We start from the raw sequence: 12,386 nt of genomic DNA on the forward strand, positions 1-12,386 counted from the left end.
CAGTGATGCTCAACTTTTAAGATAATCTTTTCTTCCTTCTCTATAGGATATTTCCTTGGCCTGTCCTCCAACAACAATTAAATTCTTTAATTTGTTTCTATGTTTGTTGAACCATCCTTTATTTGACAAAATATGATGTTGGACATTTCCAGGAATATGTCTTTAGAAATCTGTATTGTAATTGGAAGGCGCATGTTAAACCTATGGTTTAAATATATGTGTTTTTAAGGGTTATTGATGCACAAAATGACACAATGTGGTTTCCATCTTTTAAAGTATATGACACAAATTCCCATGCATACTCTAACTTCAGAGAATTTTACTTTGGAAAAGAGTTCCATTTTTGGCACAATGAAATCATTTATTTATTATGTAGAGAAGAAATATAGCACAATGATAGCCAGCACCTTCTTTGGAACCAAACATTCAAAGATTTAGATTCTAGATCTCCTACCCTTTTAGCTGCATACCCCTTAACAGGTCACTGAAACTTTAAATCTCAGTTTCCTCAACTGCACAAGATAAATAATAACTCTAGGTCCATAGACTTATTGTAAAGTTTAAATCAGGTGATGGATGTAAAACATCTAAGACAGTACTAATAACTTCTGTCCAATATCATTAGAAGAATTCCATTCCTGCAAAATTTTTAATGTGCAATGTCTTTTTCTTAAAGAATATTCACTTACGTTTTATAAATTGCATTGGGTTAATTTAATTCAGAAACACACAAATAAAAACTCAGCACTCCATAATTTTGGATTTTGAATATGGTATATTAATATTGGAGAAAATTTGAGTAATACTGAAAACTTAAGGAAATAAAAATATTGTAAAAATGTTAACGATTTGGTATGTGTTCTTCTAGATCGATAGCTATGTATGCATGTGCATATAGTATATATAAGCAACATTTCTATTGCTTTCTTTGTACTTTTTTGCAGGTTTCACCATAAACTTATAAGTTTAACCTTGGTAATGTGTTTGTCATTGAAACCTGTGAGATTATTGTGTTCTTGGTACATGAGAAAAATCAAGATACTTCTCTTGTAATGCTTTGGCCCTGAAATGTCATGAATTCTTCAAGCTAAAAATTGACATTCGATGATACCACTTTGGTGGTTATTTGCTAAACATTTTAAAATGCTGTCTTTCTGAGATGTGTCAACAAGCTTCATTAAACTGCTGCTATGTTGAAATTCTGTGTACTTCAAAGAATCATTGCCTTTCTCCTTATTTCCATAGATTTGTTATGATCATTAAAAATAAATGCTTGAATTAAATTCTTGACTTATTTGTTCTAAGTTTTTTAACAGAGACAAGTTGTAAAGCTAAGAATTGAAATGAATTTAGATTTTGTGACAACCCACAAACTGTAGTCAGGGAGAGTGTTAAATTTCCTTTATTTTTAAATTTTTTCTCTACAGAGCCTGGAATTACAGTTTTAATTTTATCTGTTATTTAAAGTTTTTTTAAGAACATATTTCTCCATTTTTGAAGTATTTGGTTTTATATGTTAAAATTTGTAACTAGATAGATTGTTTTCATTCAACCAATAATAATAAAATTTATTTTGTTGAAATATTTACTATTTTATTCATAAAGTTATATTTAATTTTTCCTAAATTTTTTAAATGTTTGAAATAAAGTGAAACCTCACTTTTAGTAGATAAAAGGCTAAACATTTTTCCCTAATTCAAAGCTGTCATCTGATAATCAATCTTTCAAACATGCATCATTTTCCTCTACTTATTTTATTTAAAATTTTCCATTATATATCAATGCCATTTTAATGTATGGCATTTTTGTTTTGATATCCCTATCATCTACACTCTGTATTTACAATTATCCCTATTTGTTTTTATTTACAATTAGAGATAAATATTTGATAAACAGTTATTTTTTAGTAATATGCTTTCTGGCTCATTTCACATGTTGTATAAGCATTATGTCATTTCATTTATTTAAAGACTCTTTTCATTTTTCTGATCTTTTTTATAAACTGTGTTTTTACCTTGGTATCATATATAACTATTTCTATGGTTCACAGCTGGTGTGTGTTGTCAAAGATGGTCAACAGATCCCAAGATTTTGCAATAACTTTTTAGTTAAGGAAATGCTAATTGAATTAATTTAAATTAAATTAAAGTAAGACTACTCTCTCCTCTTTATATTATAGTTTAGAAGGCATGTACATAATGTTCTTGCTAACATGTAACATAATTTATGGGCACTCTGAAAGATTTAGTCTATTTGCATTTGCCCTGCAATTTCCTTTTTATAGTAGTGCAAGTCATGTCTCATGTAAGATGTGGTCTGAAATCATATCAGATGTAATCTTCCTGTTAATGGCACCATTTCAAAATACTATTTAATGTAAATATGATATAGGAAACAAGGCAAGAATAAATCATGCCAAAAATATGAACAGCTGTGTTTGCTTCCAAATAATTGATACATATAATTGTAATAACTTATTTTGCTGAGCAATTAGCATGTGCCAGATAATATTCAAAGGACTCTACATATATAATTAACATAGTTTATCTTCATAAGATAACTTTCAGGTAGGTACTAGCAATATCCATATATTAATCTCACATATCGGAAAGCCTTTTTTCTACTTTTTCAGTCAAACTCTCAGGGTTGATTTTGGAATTTTCTTTTCATCTCACCTACCTAACATCAGATCCATCAGTATATTATGCTGATTCTAAATACAGGATATATTTGGAGTCTGACTACTTTTTTAACACTTTCTCTGCTTTCACCCTGGGCCAAGGAACCATCATCTCAGTCTTAAAATTATTATCGCAGCCACATAGCTTGTCTCTGTTTTCGCCTTATACTTCTTGAGTCTAATTTCCATGTAAAAGCCAGAGTGACAGTGTTAAACATTGAGTTGGATCACGTCACTTTCTTCACAAATCTTAAGAGATTTCTCATCAGAGTAAAAACTAAGCCTTTCCAAGAGCTCGCTCATCCAAAAGCATTTTGCCCTCACTCCTCAACTCTATGAACTCATTCCTTATAATTAAATTTGTCATGTTTACTTTGTTTTGACCATAAAACCTATCTCTTTCTGTACACTTTAGTCGTGATACTACTTGAAAATTTTGCATGTTCTTTGCTTCATCCTGAAGCTTTCATTTTGTAGATAACTTCAGGGTTTTTGTTGTATTTTCTTCGTAAGAACATCTTTACCACCTTATTTAATATTGTGCCTATTCATATCCCTATCCCTCTTTCATGTTTTATTTGTTTTCCATAAAAGTTATCTTCACCTAACATTTTATATATTTAACGCATGCCTTTTGTTTCTTGCTGTCTCTTTAAGTAAGCTCAAAGAGCTCAGAATACTTGCTTCCTTTGTTCAATGTTGTACCCCAACCACTTAGAACAGTGCCTCAATAAATATTTCTGAAGGCTGAATTTTACAGCTACCAAGACTGGGGCACAGAGATATTAAATAACTGGTTCAGGATCGTTCTACTAGTTAAAGAACAAGTTCCCATTTTAACCCAGACAGTCTAACTCTAGAGTTCATATTTTTCATCACCACTCTATGATAGGACTTTTTTCTACAAAATTATCCTACTATTATAATAGTTGAAAAATAGAGTTTATTATTGTATTAAAGAAAGTATTAAACAAATTACCAGGGGCTATCCAAAGTTCATGTTGCTGGCAGACATTCTGTAGAGCTGCTGATAGAGGACAGTGAGATTTGGGAATACTAGCTAAATGTTCTCAGACATACAGGTACAGTTTTATTTACAGGAATAATACTTATGTAAAAGAAGGCACCATTTATTATGTGATTGTATTATTCTGGGGAGAGAATCTGTATTACTTAGAGTACAGACTGCCCCGGTGTAACAAAGGAATTCAGAAACTGAATGGCTCAACAAAGAAAAAAGTGTCCTTGGTCATAACCTTGCAGAGTTCAGCTGACTACCACTTGTGGATGGCTCTTTTTTACAAGGTAACCCAGGGAACTAGGTTTCTTCAAAGTTGTTCATCTGTTATCTCCCAGTTGTTGTCCTCTTCTGCATCATTGAAGAGAGTTCATCCAGCACTCTGGGCACATTCCAGGCTGAGAGAAAGGTGAGATTATCGCATTGGAAAACAATTCCCAAGTTTTTATTCATACAGATGGTTTTCAATAAATAATTCAATTTATTTAACAGATAAAAGACTACTCATGTCATCCATTGCTTCTGATGTGAGCATCTTTAAGCAGATGCATATTTCCTTTAAGTATCAAAATTACTAAAAAGAGTTGTTTATAACTTTGTATTATTATCCTTTTAATGTTTTTGGAGACCAAGCGATAGCCCTTCTTTTATTTCTGATATTGGTAATGTGGGTCTTCTCTCTTCTCAATGGTGACCATAGGAATTATAATATGCATGTATAATATGAATGTTAGTGTACAAGAATAGACCTAAAATAATATGCAACATAACTGGTAATATAAGAGCCATATATTACATATAGTAAATATCTAATTCTTCTCTCCCATTCTTTGTGTTACTTTTGTTATATATTTACTTTTGTGTATGGTTTAAACTCGTAATGCATCAGTAGAGGGTGACTTTAGTCATTTATTTTTTAAAGAAATTAAAATTAAAAATCCAATATTTGCCATATTTATTTTCGTTGTTACATTTTAGGTGTTATTTATTTCTTTGTATAGACCCATATTTCCTCCTATCACACTCTTTTTACTAGAAAATTGTTGACGCATAAGTCTACTGACTAAAAATATTTCAGTGTGTGTGCATGCACACACATGTATGTGATCAAAGCATGCACTTAAAAACAGAAAGATCAACAACAACAACAAATCAAAACAAAATTTATATTAACAACAGAGTATAACAACTCTCTAGGTGTAAATCTAAGAAAGATGCACAAGTACAACCCTACACCCGCATAAAAAAAAATAATCTTTCCAAGTGTTTACACACGTATTTCATTTAAATATAAAGGAGAGAATAAGGTTCCAAAGAAGCCCTAACTATTCAGAAATATTATGCAAGAAAATGAGAAATATCTTTTAAATCTTCATTGATAATAAAAGTATATCAGAAAAATATACCATAAAGCAAACAAATACACACTGATTAAGAAAAGTCTAAAATATATTAAGTGCGCCTATGAAATATAGACAATATTAGAATGTCTATGTGTAAAAAATTGAGATTTCGCAAAAACAGTTGCTTGAACTCAATAAAGAATTGGGGACAAAATCATTGTAGAAATGAGCACTAAGACAGAATTAACCCAAGAGTGAATAGACGCTTCAATACTCTCTCTCCCATATTGCTAAATTTGATTTGCTAGCATTTTGTTGAGCATTTTTACATCGATAGTTATGAGTTATTAGTCTGTTTACAATTGGACTTCTTTTCTTTTGGTGTCTTTGTCTGGTTTTATCAAGATAATACTGACATCATAAAATGAGTTGATGAGTGTTTCCTCTTCTATTTCCTGGAAGAGTTTGTGAAGGATTGATATTGATTCTTTTTAAATCTTAGGTTGAATTCACTAGGGAAACCATCTGGGTCTGAGCCCACTCCCCAGTGTCTACCCAAGATAATTTAAAGCAAATGTACACTTAAACTCTAGCATAAAAATTTTCATAATTATGAATAATAAGCAAAGAATGACAACAACCCAAATGAACATCAACTGGTGAATGGATAAACAAATGTGGTATATCTATGCAATGGATTATAGTATGGCAATAAAAAGAAATCAAGTACTTATACATGCTACAATATACATGGACCTTAAAAACATTATTCTAAGGATTCCTATTATATTTCTATTCTAATTCTTATTTCTAGGGAAATAAGTCAGTCACAAAGCACAACATATTGCATGATATGATTTATTTGAAATTTCCAGGATGGCAAATCTATAGAGACAAAAAATCTTTAAAGACCGTCTAATTGTTCCTTGGTTTGGGGGTGGGAGAATTGGGAATGTGTGCTAGCTGCTACAAAGTTTCTTTTAGGCATGATGAAAATGCACAATCCTTTAAATTTATTAAACATAATGAGTTATGTATTTGAACAGGTGAAATTTATGGTATGTAAATTATTTCTCAAGAAATTTCTTACCCTTATGTATCTGTAAGTATTATTTACACTAGATAAAGAAAAGGGTCTTGTGAAATTTAAAAAAAAAATGGAATATATCCCATGAAAATACAGTAAGGAAAATAGAAGAAAGGAAGAAAATAAAGAAGACAGAACGTGTGTATAATTTGATCCTTCAAGAGGAAATCCAAGTGAAAGAAACAGGAAAAATATCACAAACTATAATCCAGATTTTTTCTTCTGTAATTAAAGAAGATTTGAAACTTTCTATTCAAAACATATAATGTGTTCTGAGTTAGTCGACAAAGAATGATAAAAGCTAAATTATATTTATTAAAGTTAATATTTCCTTATACAAAAGCGGATGAAAAGATCTAGTTACTTTTAAGGGCTAGCACTACAGCTCTTAGGTTTTTCAACAGTGCTTCATGGCAGGATAAAATGGAAACAAGGAAATACAACCAAGGACAAATACGAATATAAGGTTAGAGTAAACAAACTCAACTAACTGTGAAAACCAATATTTCTCCTAGTAGGAAACCAAGAGGTTGCACCTAAAAATGTAGAGACGATGGAGATAATATAGAGGGAATTATCAAAGCTAAATATATTACTTAAAAACAAAAACAATCTAAAAGTAAGTACATAATGGCACAGGGAGTGATGAAGACAGACCACAAAAGGAAAGGCTTTGCATATGTTTGTGTGTGTGAATATGACTGTGTATATATGCACATTTGCATTCATAAATACATGTATGTTATGATACGTTTGTAACATGAACATTATGACAAAGCCAAACTAAATACGTGTTTAGTGATGATTGTAAATGCTCCTAAAATATCTTTAAAAAGAAAAGACTTTCAGTAAAGTTTTTTGAAAGCTAAATATATTACTAATTTTTTCAGAAAGGTGAAAAATAAAAGTATAGGCAGATATACTTTTAGGCAATACCCGTGAAAAGAGCATTGGTTGTAATTTTAACGTCAAGAAATACAGAATGCAGGGGCTGGCCCCGTGGCCGAGTGGTTGGGTTCGCGCGCTCCGCTGCAGGCGGCCCAGTGTTTTGTTGGTTCGAATCCTGGGCGCGGACATGGCACTGCTCATCAGACCACTCTGAGGCAGCGTCCCACATGCCACAACTAGAAGAACCCACAACGAAGAATACACAACTATGTACCGGGGGGCTTTGGGGAGAAAAAGGAAAAAATAAAATCTTTAAAAAAAACAGTAAAAAAAGAAATGCAGAATGCAGGAAGGGGAAGCAAAGTAAACAAAAAAGTAAATTTTGTCTTGATAAACTTTAATTCACAATGAAGACTTAAAAGTGTTATCTAGGCAAATAGTAATCTTGCAACAAATATTCTCAAGTTGAAAACTTGTCATGCAGGAAATTCAAAGAGAGGAATGTAGAATCATACTAACATTAGGAAGACTTAATACATTTCTGTTAAACATTTTTAGTCAAGAAAACATCGAAAATGACATAAAGACAAAGTATACATTCAAAAAGAATATTTTTACAGATAATTATGTGTTAAACTTGTTCACAAATAAGAGAAAATTCTCCTTCTTTTCATATGTTTATGCTGCCATATATTTGTGAATAAAAGATCTCCGTATAGAATATTGTAACATTTCATTCTGTTAAGAAACAAATAACAGAAAAATAAACTCTCTATTGCAGTTAGGCGTTTTTAAATTGTTATTAAACTACTGTTAAGTTAAAGAGAAATAAGGAAAAACAAGATATATTGATAATGAAAATATGACATATTTAAAAATGTGGGATGCTACTGACATTATGTTCATCAGAAAATCCATATCTAATGTAGAAAGCTATAAAAGAATAGCAAAATAGAGTAATAGAAGGAAAAGGAAAAATTTTAAGAGGAAAGAACAAAGTAGATAATCCAAATGCCAACTAATATTTGCATGGAAAATACTGTCTCTGTTTTACATGTGTCCTTTAACTGAATTAAATAAAATGAATTTTGCAGTTTCTGATCTATGATATTCATTCATTAAGGGCATATTTGAGTAACAATATGTGTCAGACATTGTTCTAGACTCTGAAAAATAGATTAGAGAATAAACAACATGTAAATAAAGATTCATATTATGTAAAATAGTGAAAAGTGCAATGGGTGCATTTAATAAGCAAGGAATATGAGGAGATAAAAGTTGGTAAGTTGCATTATCATAATATAGCAAATGAGATCCTGACTAAGACGAGACATTTAATGAAAAGAATCATGTGAATAACAGTGTGGAAAGCCTTTCAAACAGAAGAAAAGAAATACAGAAAAATTATGATTCGAATATATTGTGATTAGAGATGCTCCAAATATGTAATGTTGATGGATTATTTAAATTTAATAATCCCATTTTTGGAGGTGTCCATAGGTTATACTCTATGTTTTAAACAGATTGCTCTATTGTAACTAAAGGAATTTCAGATTAAGGAAAAATATTAATGAAAGGAAAGAAAAAACCAACTACATGTGATTAACTTTGAAGGACACATGTCCTTGCAATGAAAATGAGGTCAGCTGGAAGCAGGGCTAAATATGAGCATAAGAGAGACTCTCTTTTCTACCCTGGTTCTTGGTCCTGGATACTGAGGAGAGGTGGCATCTTCAAGAACGTCAATCACAGAAGGATAGGGGTCAAATGAAAACAGAGCCCAAGCTTAGTCAGGACCAGCCTGGTAGGGAAGACCACAAAGATTGCTGGGGCTAGTTCTAGGAAGAGCCCAGTCTGCCAAAGCTGAACCTTATTCTCTGAATCGTGTTTGTCTTTTTTCATTCTTGAGTTTAAGTATAATCTTGATAAATGTTAATGCCTAGTCTCTGTATTCTTTGAGGAAATAAAGAATGGGTTCACTGTCCATGCTCTGGATGAATAATGAAATAATAAAATGGGAAGAAATGCACTCCCACTAAAAGCCTAGTAATGACACCAGGAATTTGAACACATTCTCCAAGGTCTCCTAACCAAAGGGTGTGATTAGATTGCTGCCAATGCCTAGATCTGAGGACAGAGCAGTGTGCTTTGAACTGGAATCTGATACCAATGATTCCATAGAAAGGGCTATGAGAATGTGTCAGCTTAGTTTTGCTGTTGATTAGGTGGTATTTGGTTGAGATTGTCTGATATAATTATAAAGTACTTGTGATTGTAACCTGGGATCCTATCCAGTTTGACTCATATTGAGATGAAAGTTAATATGATACATTTTAAAGAAAGGATTACATGTATATGTGACTCTCTCTGGGTGTAAATGTATATGTATATAACACATACTGATATTCATATATTGGAATCCTAACCCTTGTATCTCAGAATGTGTCTATATTTGGAGATAAGTTCTTTCTGAAGGTAATTAAGTTAAAATGAAGTTTTTAGGGTGGACTCTTATCCAATATCACTGATATCACTATAAGAACAATATTAAGAAATAGACATTCAAAGAGAAAAGAACAGCTGAAGACACAAGGAAAAGACAAGGCCTCAGAAGAAACCAACCCTGTCTTTAATTTGATCTCAGATTTCTTGTTTCTAGAACAGTGAGAAGTAAATTTCTGTTGTTTAAGCCACTAGTCTGTGATATTTTGTTATGGCAGCATTAACAAAATAACACAAGTATCAGCATACATGTACACATGTGGATATATACATATTTGTACATATGTATGTATGTATGTGTGTGTATATCTGAGAATGACTTAGGTAAGAAGCAAAGAGATGACATAGTTTTTCTGCATGTGATGAAACCACACAGCTGGAGATATGACTATAATCTTTATCTAAAAATGTCTAAGAAGAATAGAAAGACACTAATAAACTAAGACAAAACATTTTTAGTGTAAATTCTTGTTACGGAGGAAAAGAACATCACTCTTAATTTTTTTCAATTTAATCGTTAGTGTGAAAAATATATTTTATTGATACACCCAATTTTACCAAACACTCTTTTCATTGCCTCTTTTACATCTTTGTTCCTTAAACTATAAATGATGGGATTCAGCACGGGAATCACAATAGTGTAAAATATTGACACTATCATGTCTTGGTCCAAAGAGGAGCTGGAACTCGGTCTCACATACATGGAGAAGATTGTTCCGTAATAAATTGACACTCCAGTTAGGTGAGAGCCACATGTGGAAAGGACTTTTCATCTCCCTTCAGCAGAATGCATCCTCAGAATGGCCAACAGAATGAAACCATAGGAGACCAGGACAATCAGGATAGTAATTATCTCAATAATGCCTGTAAAGTAGGAAACTAAAAGCTGGGTTGTGTGAGTGTCAGACAAGAAATAGCAAGGACATGAGGAATGTCACAAAAGACATGTCTAATTTCATTAGATGCACAGAAGCTTAGAGTAAATGCAGTCCCTGTTTGCACTGAAGCAGTCAAAATGCCACCAACATAGGAAACAACGATGAGTGGCCCATAGAGCCTCGGTGACATCTTAACTGAATACAACAGAGGGTTATAGATTGCTACATAGCGATCATATGCCATTGCAGCCAAGAGAAAGCATTCTGTGGTCCCAAATGTAACTATGAGAAACATCTGTTCTGCACATCCAAAAAATGAAATGACTTTATTCTCCGATAGAAAATTGACCAACCTTTTGGGAGTAACAACTGAGGAATAGCAGGCATCCAAGAATGACAACACACTGAGAAAATAGTACATGGGGTTGTGGAGCCGAGAATCCCCAATAACCAATACAACCAGTCCCAAATTTCCCATCAGAGTAAATAGGTAAATTGCTAGAAACAGGGAGAACAAGATGATTCGCAATTCAAGCTTGTCTGTGAAGCTCTTCAGTACAAATATAGTAACTTCAGTGACATTCTTCATGTTGACACCTCATGGAACAAATGTGTAAAATTATACTTCATATTGCTTTGATAATACTTGGCAATACTCTGTCTCAGGGAAGGTAACCTAGGTCCTCATATTTATTTCTTGGCAATGCATAATTTCCCAGCAGCATTTCAGGACACAGTAACAGATGATGGCTCAGAGCTTGATGCCACTATCTACAGAATCAAGTGGAAGATTTGAGTTTTACTCACCAGCTCAACTCATGTGATTTTTAAAACCATCAAGTCAAATGGTTAATTTAACACTGAATTTTATTAGCTGTTTTGCTATTAAAACACATTGAAACACAAAGTGAACAGCTAAAACATTTCCTTATATAATCATGACATTAATGTCTAGCTCAAAACAATAGAATAATGATTGAAAGTCAAATTGTGTCAAAATTAGTTTTAAAAATAACTTAAAAATAGAATTACTGTATTAGATTTGTTTGACAGTCTAAAAGCCTAGTGAATTGTAATATTTTATGAGTTAATCACTCTCAAATTTTTCCAACTCCATTACATTATCCTGAAAAGAGCTAATTGAGACTTTTTTAAGAAGATGGACTCTGATTGAATTTAAAATTATAGGACAACTTATGTTTCATTTAATTTGTTTTTCAAATACTTAGTATTTTGTCTGATTTGGGTAAATATTTGGTCATTGGTATCGTTTTTGGAATCTTAATTCTTGATAATCTATGTTTTTCTGCTTTCTCAAAACTCCATGGTAAAAATGAAGGAATTATAGGAAAAAATAACAAACATGATTTTTCTTTCAGAATATTACACTTGATTATATATTGTTGATTTTGGACAGTGAAATAACAGCTAAGTAACTATTATCTAAAAGCAACAAATAAATATTAGTAATCAAAAATACAACAATAAAAAACAATCTTTACATCTAGAAATAAAACTTAGCATTAAGAGTAAATAAATAGGAACAAAATTAAAGTTAGAAGACACAGAAGAAATCATTTCTGCATTGTCCCACTGATAATCAAATTAGTAGTCAAAGTGTTACCTGAACCTGAATTCAAATTTCCATTTTTAGTCCAAAGCATAGCACAAGCTGGAGGATAGATTTTCTTCAAGTTATTCACTATATCTATATTTTATTTTTATATATGCCCCCTTTGAAAATTTGAGTATGTCTTGAGGGCACATATTTGCTGGAAACAATTTTAAATAGTACATTACCTATATTCAATACATTGACGTGGATCCCACCAGTAAGAGAAAGAGTCATTTGGATTAGAAATAGTGATGGAAGGAGAAGAAAGCACAATCAACAATCTTCTGGGAAAGATGAAGTCAGGATTCCTTAGAAGAATTGTCAATATCAGGAGAAATTTTTTTCATAGAAGTATTGGAAAGATTAAAAGCAGAG

At 31.9% G+C, this 12,386-nt stretch overlaps 1 pseudogene; it reads right to left on the bottom strand.

Annotated features, from left to right (window-relative positions):
- Positions 1 to 10,035: 10,035 nt before the first annotated feature.
- Positions 10,036 to 10,985, bottom strand: LOC139074560 (olfactory receptor 5T2-like; annotated as a pseudogene).
- Positions 10,986 to 12,386: the final 1,401 nt, after the last annotated feature.

The sequence above is a fragment of the Equus przewalskii genome, chromosome 11 (assembly GCF_037783145.1).
Source record: "Equus przewalskii isolate Varuska chromosome 11, EquPr2, whole genome shotgun sequence".
Lineage (NCBI taxonomy): Eukaryota > Metazoa > Chordata > Mammalia > Perissodactyla > Equidae > Equus > Equus przewalskii.